Consider the following 17578-nt stretch of genomic DNA (forward strand, 5'->3'; position numbering starts at 1 on the left):
CTGGAAGGGAGAGGGGAGCTGAGGAGGGGACATTTGATTATTATTATCTATTTCATGAAATTTTTACACCGTTAGATTGCTTTTTAAAAAACCCTCAGTTTATTTTTCTTTTGAATTTTTGAATTTGAATTTTGCGTGCCCCCCTCAATTTTGTCCTTGAGGCAACAACCCCTCTGCCCCCCTTTTCTATGCCACTGCATCGGAGGCCCTGATTGGAAGGCAATGCTGGGCATTGGCTGTTGCCCTGACTGGCCTACCAGCGAGGTTTTAAAAGGCCATAGTATTAGGCCAGGGAGGGGAGGCACTGGGACTGGGACTGCAATTCCTTAAGAAGCCCAGCTCCTGTAGCAATCTGTGAGCTCAGCATGTCTTGAAGAACAGTAGAATGAAACACCCCTCCAGGAGGGTTATGAGAAACTTAAACCATGGGACAGTGTGAGTGAGGAAGACTGAACTGAACTGGGGACTGAGAGATTTCCAGGTTTAGGGAAAGCACTTCCTGATGCGCATGAGCTCTAATGTTGAAGGTAATCTTGCTAAGGACTGGATTGGATAGGAGAAAATTGCACAAGAAAGGACACCTCAGAATATGATTCTCCTGCCAGAGGGTGGCAAGGGAGTCACACCTGGGCCTCTTAGCCAATCAGAGCATGTTATAAGATGATTTGCTGTGTCCCTTGCAGGAATTGAGCATGTACTTCAGAGGAAATGCAAACAAGGGTGCTTAATTTAATAAGGCATAATATGCCAGCTGGAGGAAATCCAATACCCACAAGGGATAATTAATGGTCAAATTAGAAGTGCTACCTGCATTAGATATGGCATTGATTCTGGGGGATTAATTAGGCATGTGCATACATGGTTAATAAAGCATGTTGGTTACTGCGGGAGAATTTCTCACTATAGCAGCCATTCTGGGGAGGCCCTCTCATGGGCTTCCTCTAAACAACTGATACTAGGCTTCAGCTTAACTCAGGGGTCAGCAACCTTTTTCAGCCATGGGTCGGTCCACCATCCCTCAGTCCATGTGGCGGGCCGGACTATATTTTGAAAAAAAAAAGAACAAATTCCTATGCCCCACAAATAATCCACAGATGCATTTTAAATAAAAGCACACATTCTACTCATGTAAAAACACCAGGCAGGCCCCACAAATAATCCAGAGATGCAATTAAAATAAAAGGACACATTCTACTTATGTAAAAACATACTGATTCCCAGACCATCCACGGGCCGGATTGAGAAGGTGAATGGGCCGCATCCGGCCCCCAGGCCCTAGGTTGCCTACCCCTGGCTTAACTTATCCATGGCTTGAGCATCCTTTGATTACTGGCACAAATGCCATGCTCTGTTCAGAGCAGCATCCCAAACAGACACACAGTCTTGAGGCATATGCAGAGTTCTAGTTCAACCAGCCTTCTTGTTAACAGCCCTTAGTCTCTTGACCTGCAGAGCCTCATCCAGTATTGAACATATCAGTTTCCTCCTACAGAAGTTCCAGGAGTCCTGTCTCCTGCTTGTCCCTTAAAAAACACAGGAAGGGTGGTGGTGGAATATGCCGTGTCTTCTGTGTGGTTAATGCACACATGCCAAGGTGCATTAAAGTCTCTAGCCTAATTTGTTTTACTAGTAGGTTTAGAGACATTTAAAACAAGTTTGTTCAAGGGGAGATGCTATGAAGCAGCAGTTCGCATCAGGAAGAGCATACATCACACATAAAAATAGCATGCAGGAGACACACATTTAACGAGATGGGAAACTTTTGTAAAGGTCACCAAAACCCATTTCTCATACTGAATAAGTGGTTGGGTTGGGATGCCAGAAACAAACCTCTGTGGGTTTGCGGTGGATCAGTGAGCTGTAAATACATTCAAACAAGTCATGTTGGTGCTTGTGTGCTGCCAATTTATGACAGCTATCTGTGCGATTGGCATGGGCAAGTGTGCATATGTTGGTTAGCAGCACTGCTAGACACATGCTCACTTTGATGTTTTTGAGAATGATTCCAACATGACTGTTTCCTCCAATCAGGATTAGCAAAGTGTTGTGTGCTCCTCACTACTCTGTGGGGTAGGAAACTTAAGTTCAGCCTTTCTCTCAATCAGATTTTTATTGTTATTTGGTAACTGGAGTATTGCTGACTTGTAATGTTTCTGTAGTATCAATTTATTTGCAAGTAGACAAGTTGAAGAGGTGAGCTCCCAGGCAGTGCTAGTTTTGAAAGGTGTGTTGGTTTCATCAAAAGGAAACAGGGTCACCCACACATATAAGCTCCACACATAATGCTGTATCTTGCCAACCAGTTGCAAGACTCAGACTTTTATTTCATTCAATGGCTTATATTACTTCTTTATTGTTGGCATATTTTGTTACTATAATTTCGGCATGAAATGTTTCCTATTCATAGATACTGTTTAATATGGCCTTTTGTTGAGGTGACAATAGGGCACCTCAACATTTCTGAAAAGGATATTCTGAAACAGCAGAAAGCTAATCTAATTCTTCAGAACCTATCTTTTAGGTGCCCTCCTTGATAGCTAATTTGCAGTTAGCCATATTAGAACAGGGAAATTGGAACAAATTTGTGGCACTGTTATATGTTCTTTATTGATGAACCAGAGGAGATTTGGGAGAGGGGGGTTAGAGAGAAGGAGACAATTTGAGGTACTCAGGAGCAAGAGATCAGCATCAGAAGTTTCAAAAAGAATTCATCTTTTCTGTGCTTCAGATATGTCTGAGCAGTTCTGACTTTTTGGTCACAGCATTCCCTGGTCACAGCTGTGTACTAAACAGTAGACTTTATAGTTCAATCCTATGCATGTCTACTCAGAAGTAGTGGAGCAATATAACACCCTCCCTACATCTGGCTGGATTAAGAGGAGGGGTGTTTCTCTCCTTGGCTCTCTTGACTAAGAGGGATTCCTATCGGCCATGAAAGAGTGGGCAGGAGGCATACTGGTGGGTTCCCTGCCTGTAGGATCCAGCAGAAAGCCTAGAAATGAGGTGTTCTGAGGGCAGGGAGGAGGGTGGGTTCCTCTAGATCCTGAGTGGGGAAAATTGCTGTTGTGTGATTGCATCCTGCCCGATCCAGACCTGATTGCTGTGCCAGACTGTATCACTGTCTCCCTCTTCCTCCACAGCTCTTGTGAGAAGCAGGATTGTGGATGTGGTTCTACTGCTCTGCAGTTTGGCTGGTGGAGGATGTGAGTTCAGATGGTGCCCTAAGTCACATTTTGCTTTTATCCTGTGAACCACCATGAGACCTGTAGGTATAGGGTAATATATAAATTCAAATAATAAAAATAATAGCTTCAACAGCACTTATTCCCAGTTGGCTAGAGCATGGTGCTGATAATGCTAGGGTTGCAGATTTGATCCCATATGGGACAGCTGCATCACCCTGTAGATGATCCTCAAGTCCCTTCCAACTCTATGCTTCTGTGAGTGCGAAAAGTTACAGGATAATAGCCATACTGTCCTTTCTCAAATCCTGTATCTTCCTATATACATAAAAATGCAAGGCTGTCATCACACTACGCCCAGTGCAGGATGTATTTTCCATGTATAGCAACTGACTTTTTTAAATTAAAAAAGGTGGAAACTCAGTGTAACATTTTAAAACATTCACTGCTTTAGTTTTATTGCATTTTTATTAGATATCACACCCCTTCCCCAACAAGCTTCAGATAACTAATTCCTGTGATACTGGAAGAGATGAAAAAGCCCTGTAACCTATCTCCTAGCTGTGAAGCGGGATGATCCATCCACCTGCTACCCACAGATCAACAGTGCAATCGAGGTCAGGTTATGCGACAAGCAGAGAACAGATACCATCTGCAAAGAAGCCTGAGGAGCAAGAGCTCCAGATGATTCAAAGAAGCCCGCCAAGCCACACGTTATAGGAGAAGGCAAAATAACAGTGTGTGTATATATGTGGAAATACGCCCCTGCTCCCATGTAAGCAGAGATTTAACTTTGCTCATTGCATTCCACAAGGCTACAAGTTTGTGGGGGGAGCATTAAATGTGTTGTGTAGAATTCAGCTTCCCAACTATCTTACAGATCATTCAAACAGTACAAGGATTGTGTATGAGCAATGTCTGTCGAAATCTCAAATCCAGGGCGGTGGATGAATAAGGCTTCGAATAATAAAAGTTGTGTAGCTTTGGTGCAGAACTCCTCACCCTTCTCCACGATGAACAAAGCCAGGAAAATGGCAGCCCTGTGCCAAATGTTATGTAAATTTGCTCTATGTGCATAATTGATAAAGGTCACAGAATCCAGCTTTTCTTGGTGTGGAATTTTAATTGTCACGAGTCCAAGGCACAGCCCTGTAGAAACTGATTTCCGATTTTGTAGCCTTGATCACTTTCAGAGAGAAAGACTGACACACCTTTGGCTTTCCTGCCATTTGAGGGCTAGTTTTGTTCTGCACGATATGCAGAGAATAAGCCAAATGATCTATTCATCCAATGCAACTGTCCTATTTTGTTCTCACTTACATTTAATATTTATTTTCCTGCTGTTTGGAGCTGTCTCTTTCATGATCGGAGCCCACCCAGCCATTAAGTTGTGAACTGCCCTGAAATTTATGGGTGAAGGGTGGAATACTACTACAACTACTACTACTACTAATAATAATAATAATATGTGGGGTGAGGCCGCTACCTCAGGTGGCAGAAGCCCCATAGATAGTACTTCCACCAGAGATTTTGGGGGGAAATTGCGTCTATTTGGGGTGAGATTTCACCCAAAACGTATGTGATCTTGTTGAAATTGGCACCGCCTGGCAGGGTGTGTAGCAGTGGCAGAGCAGGCAATGACAGTGGTGGCAACAACAGGTATCATGGTAGTAGGAGCGGCAGGGTACCACTTTGTGTTTCACCGCAAGCTGCAAAATGAGATGTGCCACCGATGCTTGCTATACACAGTGATGCTCCCCAGTAAGAGAACATACAGGTTGGTTTTGCATTATCCTGTATAATATTATAGAGTTTGTCTCTCTGAAAACTAAATAAACTCAGCCAGCACTGGGAAGCTGTAGGGTTTTATTGTCTTTGCATCTTATATGGATCACTGGCACTTTGCTGCCAGTTTGACTCTAAGTGAAGGTCTTCCAAAGTCCCTGCAATTCTTGGTCTTTCTTCCACCCATCTCCAGATTCTGCCCCTTTCCCCCTGTACTTTGGGTTTGCATGCCATTATTAGCTTGTGCTTATCTGAAACATGGGGCAAATAATGTGCATATTATTTTAAACATTGAACATTATATGATTTGACTCATTGTCTCCAAGGCTTTCACTTCTTCTCCTTCCCAGACCTAGTATTCATAAGAGTGCCCATTTGACATAAAGGTTAGTAGACTTGTTGAGCCCTTGTTAGGCATTCAAAGCAAAAAAGACAGGGATTAGGATGCATACAAAAGTCTTGGCCCAAATATCCCTGCACAGGCTGATTCCACTTCAGACCATCCCATGTTGAGGTGGTAAAATCTGAAGGAGATTCCATGAGTATTTAGGAGACCACAGAATCATCTCTACAGTCAAGAACCTAAATCATGGGAAGAATTCTTAGCACATTTGGTTAAATAAATAAAGACAACCTTATTTCAGGGGCCAACTACAGGTACATGCTACATGCAAATGTATGTGGGGAATTTTTTTCCAATTCTGTTATGGAACAGCAACTTCAGGAAGGGTCAATTTTCAGGGGTGAGGCAGGAGATGTTTAACCCATTCCCCCCTCCTGTTTTTCTGCTGCAGCTCACTGTATATATATATAAATGACATTCTATCCTTGTGTGGTTTTTGTTTTTTAAGAAGGCTGATATCTGGGGAAACCCGAAGCCCAAGGTTATCGCCCTAGTCTTCTGAGCAAACCCTTACAGAATTATAGATGCTTTTTCTTCTACTTCATTGGGATTTAATTTATTTGGGACAACACTGAATTTCAAATAAAAGACTAATGAGAAAATTAATTACAAGAACCACCAATCTGAGTTATTATACAAGCCTTGCAGCATTTCAGGATTTTGCATTGTGTTTTTAAAACTGTCCCCCCTCCCCCCCCCCATATAAATGCAACCAACAGGCACCTTTGGCTGAAGCAAGCAGCTTATTGAAGCAATTCAAATGGAGCTTTTTTTTTTTTTAAATGCATTTCTCTATTTCCCTTCCCTGCTTTGCTGCCTTTCTGTGGGACACTGTGCAGACTCGCTAATGTGTTGGCATTACCATAAAGGGGAAGGAGGAAAGCAGGCTGGAGAATGTACATATCGACACCTTTCTGCAGTCCTTGACAGAAGCTCTAGTGAGAGTCACCACTACCATCACTGTTCTCCTCCTCCATAGTCCATATAACCACATGACTGCCCATCTTTTCTTTCTAACTAGGTTGTGGTAACTTTCCCCGCTGAAGGAGCGTCTCCTCCCCCATCGTTCTGCCCGGACACTGAGGTCCAGCTCCGAGGGCCTTCTGGCGGTTCCCTCACTGCGAGAGGCCAAGTTACAGGGAACCAGGCAGAGGGCCTTCTCGGTAGTGACGCCCGCCCTGTGGAATGCCCTCCCATCAGATGTCAAAGCGATAAACAACTACCTGACATTCAGAAGACATCTGGGAAGTTCAGGGAAGTTTTAAATATGTGACATTTTAGTGTATTTTTCATCTTTGTTGGAAGCCACCCAGAGTGGCTGGGGAAACCCAGCCAGATGGGCAGGGTACAAATAATAAATTATTATTATTATAAATAATAAATTATTATTATTATTATTATTATTATTATTATTATTATTATTATTATTATTCCCCATCTCTGCACCTTAGCCATCCCTCCCTGAGGAGAGGGAAAAAAAACATAACCAAGAGTAAAGAGCATGCCCTCACGTTGTGCTTTCTCAGCCACAGATTTCAAAACAATTTACAGAAAGTGGATCGGTGTGACTAACTCATGGTGGCATTTGACCTACATATTGCATCACTTGCTCTGAAACTGAAGTGGCATACCACCCTACTTTTTCAAGCTCCAAATTGGGATGTGTGTCTTCTGGGACGCACTCCCAGGTGAGTGACGTGGCCTGTGCCTCACCCTTGTCCCAGAAAAAGCACGTTTTCTGGATGAGAGTGCAGCACATGTGTTTGGCACCCAAAATGGCCACCAAAATCTTGCACAAAGAACCAGGACGTCCCTTTTCCCCTGAGGAACTTGGAAGGGCAAGTCCTTCCTTTTTTGTGGTTTCTCCTTTTTCCTGTCATGCCCCCTGGACCACTCTTGGTCACCCAACCAAAAGCAACCCGGGCCTGTCTCAAGCCAACTTGACTGCAGTCCAGATTTCATCATATCAGCCTGATTTAATTCAGACCTCAGACACATCCAGTGCCCAGCCTGAGTTTTTAAGCACAGTTTTTGCAAATATTTTAGGAAGTGGAGAGATCACACAGAAATAAGTACTGTTCCTGAGGCACCCAGGAGTCAAGCCATTTGGAGCACAGAAGATCAAAACCAGCGCTCTGATTTGTGCCTGGAAGTCAGCTGGGAGCTGGTGGAGGTTTATAAGCACAGGTGTATTTAACCCCCATTAGAATCCTTGCAAGCTGCATTTTGTACTGGTTGGAGCTTCGAAAAAAAAAATTCAGGGATAGCTCTGCATAGAGCAATTCATAATAATTGAGCTAAAGCATGTATGAGTTGCCAGATCTTGATCCTCAAGGATATTGTTCTCTGTCAGCCTACAGACAATCTTGTTTCATCCACAAAGCTCACCAGGTGTTCCTAGGCCAGGGAAACTGGGATAAAAATGTAATAAAGAAATAAGATGCATTAAAAAAAAATGCAAATCCAGGTTTAACTGAAATTGTTAGACTTTGTGGACTTTACAAAGTCCACTTCTCCACCCCTCGAATTTGAGGGCAGAGGCTATTTTTTCCATCAACTGCTACGTATACAGAAGCACCAACTGCTACGTATACAGAAGCACCCCTTTCCCAAGCACAGAGGAATTCCAGCATTTGGGTGGATCCTCATTTGAATATTTGGGCATGATTGATTCATACTTTTTATCTGAATTTTGTTCCTGTTCCACTTTTAATACAATTATTCATGTGCTCAGTCCTAGGGAGCTGTGCAGTTCTGGCTTCCTTATCTTAATAACGGTACAGTAGAACTGCAAATAGCTCAGGAAAGGCAGTGAAATGATTATGTATATGCTAAGGTGAGAGCAGAAGCCCTGCTTTAAAAGATTCAACTTCAAAAGAAGAGCTCTCTCTGTGTGCACGTGTGTGTGTTCCTGTGTGTGTAGTATGGTTAAATTCTATGAAACAGGGAACTGCTCATATATTTGAAGTAGGTGATGTTTGAAGAGGAAAAAGGAAGGTCTAGCATACTGCATTAAATAATTTAAAAAATCCATCACGTGAAGACCTATATTCTGAGATTGGAATGATGTTGATTTGGTTTTTGTCATTGGCACCATTTGTCTCCAGGAAATATATTTAAACTGAAGCCACACATCTACATCTGCATGATGTTGCTTGGTTGTAAGCTTGAGGGTGGGAGCTATGGGTCTTCTTTTTTTTTTTAAAAAAAAAATATTTAAAAGAAAAAAATCCTGGGAGACAATATTTGTTTGAAAAGCAGGACAAAAATGTGATCCAAATATATAAGAATTTGCACTTCCGGTTGACAGCGATCCGAGCGCAAGCGGGGATTTTCCCTCCTGGGGAATCCCGAGTTTTTCGGAGGATTGGGGGTGTCACAGGGCGCAGTGACCCCCTGAAGTAGTGTCAGGAGGGTGTTCTGACACTCAGGTTCCCGCAGGCAGCCGAAACGCGAACCTCCCGGCCGTCAGGTAGCTCTTAATAAGAGCGACGAGAACGGCGGGGGGGGGAGAGCGGGTTGCAGGGAGGCCATAGCTACCTCCGAGAAACGAAGCCCCGAGCTTGCAAGGAGAGCTCTCAATTCTCGATTTGGAAGGAATTCGGACTTAATTGGATATTAAGAAGATCATTGAAAACTAAGGAAAGTAACCGGAGGAAAAATTGGAAGCTACGAGACCAGCTTTCCGTCCGCAATCAGCTTAGACGCATAGAAACAACAAAGCGGTTAAAAGTGAAAGTAAGTTACCGCTCGCGGCTACTGTTTCTTCCCCCCTTTTAACTGAACAAAAATAATCCTTTTTGGGAAGATACTAGTTATCAAAGAAGATTTAAAGGAAAAGGGGGGACAGAGGAGCAAGACGGAGTTGTTCAAGTCCTTTGGGGGGCTTGTGAAATTGACTTATCGCAATCAGACTTTGGTGCGGTGGTGAAATAAAAACTGCGCAATAAAAGGGGATTTCCAGACTCCATTGTTAAAGTTATACAGGATTGTCTGATGTTTGCCGAGAAAAGAAGGTTCGTTTTAAACTGATCTGGACTGGCGCTCAGGACTAAACATAATTCGGCTCACTCTTTTGAAGATTTATTTTCTTTCTTTTTTTTGGACGGCAATTTCTTTTTATTGAATAATTAAATATTTTGAGCAACTTAACACGGTTTGGAGACCTTGCCCCTAGTGGTCAGAAGATATACAACAACTTGTTTTTTTTATTTGCTTGGTTCTCCTCGGGATTTTTTTCGGTTTTTTTCTTTTTTTTTTTTTTCCTGATAAACCTCTTGGCTTTGGGATTACTGATATACACAAATTTGGATTAGCCTATTTGGTGGCAGAAGATTTCCCATTTATATCGACTTTAAAAAGGTAAAGGTAAAGGTACCCCTGCCCGTACGGGCCAGTCTTGACAGACTCTGGGGTTGTGCGCCCATCTCACTTAAGAGGCCAGGGGCCAGCGCTGTCCGGAGACACTTCCGGGTCACGTGGCCAGCGTGACAAAGCTGCTCTGGCCAGAGCCAGAGCCGCACACGGAAACGCCGTTTACCTTCCCGCTGGTAAGCGGTCCCTATTTATCTACTTGCACCCGGAGGTGCTTTCGAACTGCTAGGTTGGCAGGCGCTGGGACCGAGCAGCGGGAGCGCACCCCGCCGCAGGGATTCGAACCGCCGACCTTTCGATAGGCAAGCCCTAGGCGCTGAGGCTTTAACCCACAGCGCCACCTGCGTCCCCATCGACTTTAAGGATTAGCCTAATTGGTGGCAGAAGATTGTTTTTGCTTCGTTTTGGATACTTTTCTTCTTTGGGTTCCCTCTAACTCCAGCAAATTGGTAAAAGTTGGGTCACATTTAAACAAATACCCGCATTGATGGAATAGCCAAATTGGTGGCAAGAAGACATTCATAGACAATTTGAACTGTGGAGTTTAAATTAGACTGTATCTGATTATATTGACTATATTGAGACTTGGGACTGGGCTGGATGGTTTTTGTTTTTTTCTTGAATTGAATTTTGGAAAAAAGTGTCATTCATATATTTGAGATAAGAATTGTTTGGAGGAGGGACACAGTATAATTTAAGGTTTAGATCCAACGGAATTGGGGATAGTGGGTCTGTTTTATATAAAAAGGGAACGGATAGAAAGTAAGGAGAGGGAGAAAATGTCTCACCCACAGAAGAAAGCTGGGGAAGGAGGAACACCGGGAGAAAGAAGGGGTTCAAAACCTGAGGCAGATTTCAAATCAGAAATTTTAAAAATGTTTGCAGAAATTAGACAAAGTGAAAAGAATCTGGAGGATAAATTAGAACATGTAAACACTAGAATTGAGCAGGTGGATAACAAAATAGGTAAAATGGACCAAAAGATTGATGATACAGTAAAAGAGCTGAAAGGTCAAATAAAAGAAGTTAGTAAGAGAACACAATCGGTTGAGGAAGGATTAAAAAAGACAAAAGTGGAGATAAAAGAAGTTAAAAAAGAAGAGGAGAAGATGAAAGCGGGAATTTCAGAAATGACTAAAACACAGGAGGAGTTATGGGATGCAATCTCCATGAATGAATTGAGACAACGGGAGGTGAACCTAAGATTGAGAGCAGTTCCAGAGGTTCAAGGAGAAGATATAAAAGATAAATTAATAACTGAAATTGCTCAATGGCTGGAATTACAAAAAGAAGATGTAGAGAAGAGAGTTCAAAACGCATTCAGGATGAGAGTAAGGACAACCAAGGCAAGGAAAGTTACAGGAGATTGCTTGATTACTTTTAAAGATAAAGACATGAGGAATTTAATACTCCAAAAAAACAGAGAGAAACGATTGAATATTGATGGGAGTTACATAATTATTTTCAAAGATATACCGGTTAGATTGTTGAAACGGAGAGACCCTTATAAACCATTGGTCCAAATTTTGAAGAAAAACAAGATCGAATTTAAGTGGGAATTCCCTCAGGGGATTTCCTTTATATACAAAGCCAAGAGACATAGACTGACAAGTCCCGAAGAAACAAGCAAGTTTCAGAGACGTTACAAAGAACTGATGGTAGAAGAGGAGGAGGAAGAAGGTGCAGTAGGAGGAGCTGACCCAATGGGAGGGAAATTTTTAAAGGGGAAATCTAAAAAGAACAGAGAGACAGATGAAGAGGAGGAGGAGAAGGATGAAGAAGAAGAAGAAGAGGAGGAGGAAGAAGAAAAAGAGGAATCATAAAGAGAAAATTTGATAAAACTGTATATTTTAATTATCGGAAGACATGGCATTGAAATTATGGAATTGGAATATTAATGGGATGAACAATAAGAAGAAAAGAAATTGTATTGAACAATATTTAAAAAGAAAAAATTTGGATATCATCTGTCTACAAGAAACACATGTGGCAAAAAAGCACAAAAAAATCTTGATTAATAACAGATTGGGCAATGAATTTATATCCTCAGACAAAGAAAAGAAGAGAGGCATAGTCCTTTATGTTAGGAAAAATATAGAAGCTCAACAGATCTTCAAAGATGAAGAAGGAAGAATAATTGCAATACAGATCAATTGGCAGGGCGAAAAACTAATAATTGTCGGGATCTATGCACCTAACGGAAATAAGACTGATTTTTACAAGAAACTGGAAGAAAGACTGTTCGAATACATGGATCAAAAAATTATAATAATGGGAGATATGAATGGAGTTGTTTCAACGGAAATGGACAGATTAAGAGAAAAAAGTGACAGTAAAGAGGGGAAACTACCGAAGACCTTTTTCACATTGGTGCAAAACCTCAATTTAATCGACATCTGGAGACTCAGACACCCATTAGAAAAAGAGTTCACATTTTATTCGGAACCGAATCAGTCCATGTCAAGAATAGATCAAATCTGGATCTCGAATGAATTAACTACTAGAATTCAACAAATAGAAATCCAACCTAGAGTAATTTCGGATCACAATCCAATAAAAATGGAGATAAAGATGTATGAAGAAAGAACATTTAGATGGAGATTGAAAGACTACCTTTTGGAAGATGAAAGAATTATTCAAGATGCTCGAAAAAAACTGATGGAGTACTTTGCAGATAACATGAATAAAGGTACAAAGATTAGCACAGTTTGGGATGCAAGTAAAGCGGTAATGAGGGGATTCTTCATCCAGCAGAATGCGATCAAAAATAAGAACAGAGAGAAAGGGAAGAAGGAAATCCTAAAACAAATAATGGACAATGAACAAAAGTTAATTAAGAAGCCAAATAACATCAAGATAAAACAAAATATTAAAATTCTGCAGACGCAGTTCGCCATGATTATAAATAAAGAAGTTGAATGGAACATTAAAAGGCTGAGACAAAGGAACTTCGAATTCGCAAATAAACCTGGAAAATGGCTGGCATGGCAAATAAAAAAAAGGAAAGAGCAAGGTACAATTAACAGAATTATTGTGGATGGCGAGGAAATAGAGAACCCAAAAGGTATCAGAAAAGGATTTTTGGATTTCTACAAGCATCTATATGCAAAGCGAGAGAAAAACAACATAAAGAAGATAGAGAACTTTTTGAAAGGAAAAAAGGTGCAAAAGATCCCGACAGAAATGAAAGACAGACTGAATGCCCCAATAGAGAATGAGGAGATAGTAGAAATCATAAAACAGATGAAAAAAGGAAAGGCACCAGGACCAGATGGATTTACAGCAACGTATTATAAAGAAATGAGGGACTCCTTGACGGTACCACTTAAAGAAGTTATGAACAACATCTTGAAACAACAGGACATACCAGGAACATGGAAAGAAGCCTTCATAACACTCATACCTAAACAAGACTCTGATCTCACACAAGTAAAGAATTATAGACCGATATCTCCGCTAAACACAGATTATAAGATTTTTTCGGGTATTTTAGCATCAAGATTTAAGAAGATATTGCAACAGCATATCCATAAAGATCAAGCAGGTTTCTTACCTGGCAGACATATGAAGGATAATGTAAGAAATATAATAAATATTTTGGAATATTTGACTGCCAGCAATGAGAGACAAGCTGTTTTAATGTTTGTGGATGCAGAGAAAGCGTTTGATAATGTTTCATGGGAATTTATGCTGAAAAATTTGGAAATGATGGAAGTGGGAGAAGATTTTTATAATGGTATAAAGGCAATATATTCAGAACAAAGAGCTAAATTGATAGTAAATAATGTAATTACAGAGGAAGTGAAAATAAAGAAGGGTACAAGACAGGGATGCCCTCTCTCACCACTGTTATTCATCATGGTTCTGGAGGTCCTACTGAGTTCTATTAGACAAAATGAATTAATAAAGGGGGTAACAGTAGGTCAAAACCAATATAAAGTTAAAGCCTTTGCCGATGATCTGGTAATTACGATGGAAGATCCGACAAATAGTCTAAAAGAAGTTATAAAAGAAATTGATCAATTTGGAAGAGTGGCCGGATTTGTATTAAATAAAAGGAAAACTAAACTTATGGTGAAGAATTTGGATCAAAGTGCGATTGAAGAAGTGCAAAGAGAAACAGAGATGGAAGTGGCGAAGAAGGTAAAATATTTAGGAATATGGTTAACCCAAAAAAACATTGACTTATTCCAAAACAATTATGTGACAATTTGGAACAATATTAAGAGAGACCTCGAAGTGTGGAGTAGGATGAAGTTATCTTTTTGGGGCAGAATTTCTTCAATCAAGATGAGTGTGCTTCCAAGGATGTTGTTTCTATTTCAAATGATCCCAATAATCAAGGGGACAAAGATCTTCAGAGATTGGCAAAGAACGATCTCAAAGTATATCTGGCAGGGCAAAAAGCCACGAATACAATTTAAACTACTAACTGATGCGAAAGAAAGAGGTGGCTTCGCCCTGCCGGACCTGAAACTTTATTATGAAGCATCTTGTCTCTGGTGGATAAAAGATTGGATAACACTAAAAGACAATAAGCTACTGGACTTGGAAGGGTTTGACAATAGGTTTGGCTGGCATGCCTATTTATGGTTAGGAAAGAAGAAAGCTCATAAAAGCTTTGCCAACCACATTTTCAGAGGTGCCCTTATAGAAATATGGGACAGGTACCAAAATATTTTGGAACCAAATGTACCACATTGGTTATCCCCACTAGAGGTCATGAGTGTTAAAAAGATAAACATGAGAGAGGATTGGATGACTTATGGAGATATTGTAATTAAAGAAGGGGGGAAATGGAAACTGAAGCCATATGAACAAGTTAAAAAATATGTATATGATTGGTTGCACTACTTCCAAACAAATGATATGTTTAAGAAGGATTGTAAAGAGAGGAAATATATTGAAGGAGAGTCTAGATTTCAGAAGGAAATAATTAATAATGACTATAAAGTATTGTCAAAAATGTACAAAATGTTATTGGAATGGCAAACAAAGGACGAAGAAGTTAAATCAGTTATGATACACTGGGCCAGGGATTTTGGTTATAATATACAGTTAGCAGACTGGGAGAAGGTGTGGAAGGAAAATATGAAATTCACTGCATGCATGACGATAAAGGAAAATATTATGAAAATGGTATACAGATGGTACATCACTCCCGTAAAATTAGCAAAAATGTATAAGACATGTAACAAATGTTGGAAGTGTAAAGAGAGGGAAGGGACATTTTACCATATGTGGTGGGAGTGTAAGAAAGTAAAAGGCTTCTGGGAAATGATATATAATGAGTTGAAAAGGATGTTTAAATATACGTTTGTGAAGAAACCAGAAGCTTTCTTGTTAGGAATTACAGGAAGAGAAATTAATAGAAGTGATTATAAACTTTTTCAATATGCAGTGACTGCGGCAAGAATTTTAATGGCTCAAAAATGGAAACAAGAAGAATTACCAACATTGGAAGAATGGAGACGGAAATTGATGGACTTTGCTGAACTAGATAAACTGACAGGAAAAATTAGATACCAGAAAGATCACAAGTTCACACAGGACTGGAGAAAGTTTACGATTTATCTGGAAAATATTTGTGATGAACAGACAACGCTAGTTGGATTTAAAGAGGCTTTGTGATGAGAAAGGGTATTGTGGGAGGGATAAGAGTTGTAAAGATTAATTAACTGGCAATACAATTATAAAGGAAATGTGAAATAAATATAAAATTATGAGGATTGTGGAGGGAGCGGGGGGAAGTCCAAAAGAATTTGGCATTATAGTGGATGTGAATGTGTTATTTAAATCTGTAAAAGAAAATTTTTCTAAAAAATTAATAAAAAAAAAAACAAATATATAAGAATTTGGCTAATGTGGCAAATCAACTGGTAAGACTGTAGGTGGACAAATTTGTTTTTGAATAGTCCCTTTATTGTATTTGATGGAACTCTTAATTGTAATACAATGAAATGCAACATATAAGCAATAAAGGAAGCAACAAGAAGACCATTGAAAACCATACAGCTGTGGTTTTCAACCAGTGTGCCATGGCATCCTGGGGTGCCTTGAATGATGGTCAGGGGTGTCACGGGCAATACTGGCCTCTGTCCCTCTTTCCTTCCCTCCCTCCTCTGATGCCCTCTTATGTCTCTGCCTCCCAAAGGCTTGCAGAATTGTTTGTTACAGCAGCCCTGACTGCAAGCTCCTCAGGTGAATGGTGCCCCTGGGGCTGGCCAGGGGTGCTCTCCAGGCCCCTGTGGGGCAGAGTGAGGAGGCACCTCTCTTTGGGGCAGGCAGCTCAGAGACCAGGGGTGGCAGCTACAGCTGCCCAGAGGAATCCCAAGGAGAGGAGAAAGAGAGGAGGCTGAGGGAACACTCAAGGCAAGCTGTTCAAAACGCGGTGACGTACTGCCATCTCTGCAGGCAAGGGGTGACATAGCTGGGCTCCTGAGCCCCACAGGGGTGCCACAGAAAAAATGTAGTTGGTCAAGGGAGCTGTGGACCCCAAAAGCTTGAAAACCTCTGCCATGTAGCATCTAGCACAAGGCATTACAATTGCTAAAGGAGGTAGAAAAATCAAAACCCTGAACAATTTTCAAGCGGCCCTTGGAGAAAAGTGTTTGGGACCCCAGTATTAAAGTATATGAAATTTCTGGCAAACGTGCTTCTCCACCTTTCAAGCAGGATTTGATGTCCAAATTTCAGCATCCTTCTTCTGGTGGAAACACTTTCTTTGGATACCACGCCAGGCTCCCGGGCAGTAACTAAATGTTAACCAGAGGCATAGTTTGAATGGGGGGGGAAAGCAAGCAATAGCAAACATGCTCAAACACAATCCAAGAAACAGGCAGAGGTCTCTTTTAAGCCCCTGTTTCTCTCCATGCAATAGATGTTTTGGCAAAGCACAACTTACTGCCCTCATGGTTTGTATGCAGGAGCAACCAGTTGAGGGACATGTTAGAAGTCCCACCCAACCACTTTTGCTCTTCACACTTTGCCCATGACTGCGGCTTGGGAAGAAAGTAGCTGAAAGGCCTAATGGTGTGAGGGGCGGGTGGCTGGGGGGGCAGTCCTTGAGATAAAGGGATATTTGGTGGCTGGATAGGAATGCTTTGGGGCAGGATTTATCCCTAATCTATATTTTTCCATCTGTATGCCGCTGCCTATTTGTCTTCTCAGAGCTACCCACTCTCCAGCTTCAGACATTTCAGTGTTGACAATTGATTTGCTTTTCGAAAAGTGCATGTCCTTGACTAATGAACTTTGCATTCTGGGAGAGTGTGCAGGGACTGTTCTCCAGGGCTCAATTAGTCATTTCAGATGCACACTGATGACTGTATTGTGTGAAACTTCAGGGCCCTACAAGGAATTTCCCTTCAATAGAAATCTTTGGATGTAAATCTTAAGTTAAGTGCTTTTTAAAAACAAAACAAAAGAAACAAAACAAGTGATTGGGGGATATTCTTTTAATCTACATTTTAGATTTTCAGAAATAAAAATCCATTTGCATTATGTGCTTATTATTTAGCATTTTGCATCCTCCTGCTGACAGGCTTTCTGTGGTACTGATGACAAGGGTCTCTACAGCGGCAAGATAATCTGCTGCTCTATTTTCTCCAGTCCTGTTAAGGGAAAATGCAGTCACCTCCTCATGTGTCTGATGATTGTATTCAAAAGTTAGAATGAGAGAAGTTCAGAAATAGTCAAACTTTTCAGAGTTTGCTTGCTGCTATTTTCCTTTCCTTTTATTTATTTTAATAAAGAAAGAAATAGGCAGAGGGACAAGTGTAATGCCGCCTCTGGCTTTGCATCACAAAACACTTGCTAGAGTTGGAAGGACAAA

Source organism: Podarcis cretensis (genome assembly GCF_951804945.1).
Source record: "Podarcis cretensis genome assembly, chromosome: 5".
NCBI lineage: Eukaryota > Metazoa > Chordata > Lepidosauria > Squamata > Lacertidae > Podarcis > Podarcis cretensis.